This window comes from Corylus avellana, chromosome ca3, assembly GCF_901000735.1.
Source record: "Corylus avellana chromosome ca3, CavTom2PMs-1.0".
NCBI classification, from domain to species: domain Eukaryota; kingdom Viridiplantae; phylum Streptophyta; class Magnoliopsida; order Fagales; family Betulaceae; genus Corylus; species Corylus avellana.
Genome location: NC_081543.1, coordinates 1,845,126 through 1,848,146, shown reverse-complemented (window position 1 = coordinate 1,848,146; position 3,021 = coordinate 1,845,126).

The following is a 3,021-nucleotide window of genomic DNA, read 5'->3' as shown; positions in this document are numbered from 1 at the left end:
CTTTACTGTCAACAAAGTCTCCCAGTTTATGCACCGGCCTACCTCTCTTCATCTTCAAGCTGTTAAACAGATCTTGCACTACCTCAAATCTACACTCACCTTTGGTCTCCTTCTTCGCAAGTCAACCTCTCGCACCCTCCAAGCTTATTCTGACGCTGACTAGGCTGGCTGCCCCTATGACAGGAAATCCATTGGTGGATTTTGTGTTTTCCTTGGCCCTAATCTCATTTCATGGTCTTCACGCAAACAACGGATTGTTGCTCGATTCAGCACCGAATCCGAATATCGTACTCTTGCAACCACCGTTGCCGAGCCCATATGGCTCCAATCCATGCTCCGCGAACTTGGCATTTTTCTTTCCACACCTCCCACTCTTTGGTGTGACAACATTGGCGCCACATACCTCACCGCCAACCCTGCCTTTCATGCCTGCTCCAAGCACATTGAAATCGACTTTCACTTTGTTCGTGACAAAGTTGCCTCCAAGACTCTTGACGTCCGATTCATCTCTAGCAAAGATAATCTAGTTGATATCTTCACCAAACCAACTGCCTCACCTCACTTTTTCACCATGCGGTCCAAGCTCCACATCGTGTGTACAATGTCTGGCTTGCGAGGGCGTATTGAACCTACATGTGGTCAGCAAGAAACCATTCTCTCTAAGGAAACTAAAGCAACGGCTAAAATCCAAATCAAGGCAACCACAAATCAAGCAACGGCTACCATCAATAAGGAAACCCAAATCAATCAAGAATAAATGCAGCAACGGCTACTTCTAGAATGGAAATCATTTATTTGATTTGTACTTTGTTCCTATTATGTAAATGCAATCTCATGTATATAAACCCATCGTATCAATGAAAATCAACAAGGCAAAATTATTTCAATCTCTTCTCTTATAGGCCACTCAATCGATTACAGACCACGTCTCATAAAGCGGATAAAAAAACCAAAAAATCTACCAAAAGCCATATATATCGCTCCAACACTTAAGTCAATTATGATCTTGAGGGGAAAAATAGATGTAGCTAGAGAGGGGGAGAGAGAGATCCTCCCGAAGGGAAAGCCATGGTGTATGTGTATACACTACAAAACTGTATGAGTTTAATGCATAACTACCATATAATGATGTTTTTGGGCCAAAAAATGTCACTATATGGTTAGTGACATGGTTTTAGTGACCTTTTCAAAATGGCAAAAAGCACATAAACTAAAAAAGAGGGTAGTGTCATTCTGAACAGTAACACATCACCTTCTAGAAGTACTGTTGGCACCGTGTCACCTTCTAAGTTGGCGCCGTGTCAACAGTGCCACGTCGTTAATGTTTGACGACGTGGTACTGTTGAAATGACGTCCCCCCTAAGGGGTGTTGTTTTACTCATAAAACGTCACTCTTTTGTGACATTTTCAAAATTACACTGTTCACACGTCACCATTGTTGTGTGTGTGTGTGTGTTTTTTTTTTTTTTTTTTTTGTAGTGATAGCAGGCTTAATTCTTACGGTTTCTTCTAGGGCTCTTTGTGATGGTAGTAGAGACGGATCTATGGGGGGGACTGGGAGTGGCCCTGGTTCCCCCCAAATTATAAGAAAAAAAAAGTTTTAAGGCAAAAAAAAATTAGCGTATTTAATTTTTGCCAATTGGTCTCTCCCCAAAATTTTTTTGGCCCTTAATTGGTCCCTCCCCAAATTAAAAGCGATCCGTCCTTGGATGGTAGGTCTCATATGACTTCTTTAGGTCTCTCTTGGGCTTTAGCAGTGACATGCCTAGCGTATAATATTAGACTGCTCTGGCCGGCGCCCCTCACATAGGGTCTTACTCGTCTTAGTCGGGCCATGGGTCTCTGGAACATTTTCTGGATCCATCTGTATATATTGACTAGAGGAGATAATACACGGCAATTATGATTTGGTGGATTAATTTGATATTGGGACATAAAGGTGGGTGGGTGGTAATTAATACGCGTAAAGAAAATTATACATACTACTTTTACAAAATCATGATGTATTTGATGCATGATTGTTGATATCACATTTCTCGAAACATAAGAGTGCCATGCATCGCACAAAATCCACTTAAGTTGTTCAAGAATGAAGACTTTTCTTTTAGTTTGATTCTACGTAGTTGGATTTACATGTACACATATTTGACCAACTTTTGAGCAGACGTCTCTCCAAATCTCTAAGTAGGTGGTGGGATTTTTGCGGACTTTTCACTCGATCGTTTTCGATAGACTACTTTGGTTTTGCATGCAAGTAACGGCGCTCTGGATAATTAAGGTTTTGCATGCAAGTAAGGGCGCCCTAGCCTGGACTTTACGTACGCTCGTTGCAAGTTGTTAATTTCTTGTGCTCCTGATTTTGGGTAGGAAATCGAAGCTTTGTTCGACTTGCAAGAGGTGTCCATTTTTCATATTCATTTTGTTTTCTTCATCTTTTCCCTGTCAAATATATCCAACAGCTTTTACCAAATGTTTCTTACAAATTAACGTAATAATTTATGTAGTATTACATAATTTCATGTTATTCATTAAACAATTAAATGATGTGTCATGATGAATTTATGAGAGATTTTAGTAAAAGTTGTACTAAGATAACCATTTTCTATGAGAATTAAATGAGTGACTAAAAAAAAATCCCAGTTAAAAAAACCTAGAGAGCAAAACGCTCACTTCTCTCTCCTCCAAAAATCCCCCAAGCCCATCCTTGGCTGACTTGAAGGAGCTGGCTTCCTCCTTCCCCCCTTTTCTCTTTTTCCATTTTTCTCCCTCCCCCTCTTTTTTGCCTCTTCAGAGGCTAAAATCGCCTCTTTGGAGACCCTATTTGCCTCCTCGAAGGCCTTATCTCTGTCTAAAAATTGTAACGGCCCAACCTCCACCACAAAACCTCCGACCACCTCCATCACCAACAACTCCAAGTTTGGGTTTCGCATCTTTTTGAACGCTTTAGATATGTTTTTTTCAAAATTTGTTCTCTTGTTTTTAGGAAATCTTGGGTGCACACGAGCCATCCCACTGGGTTCC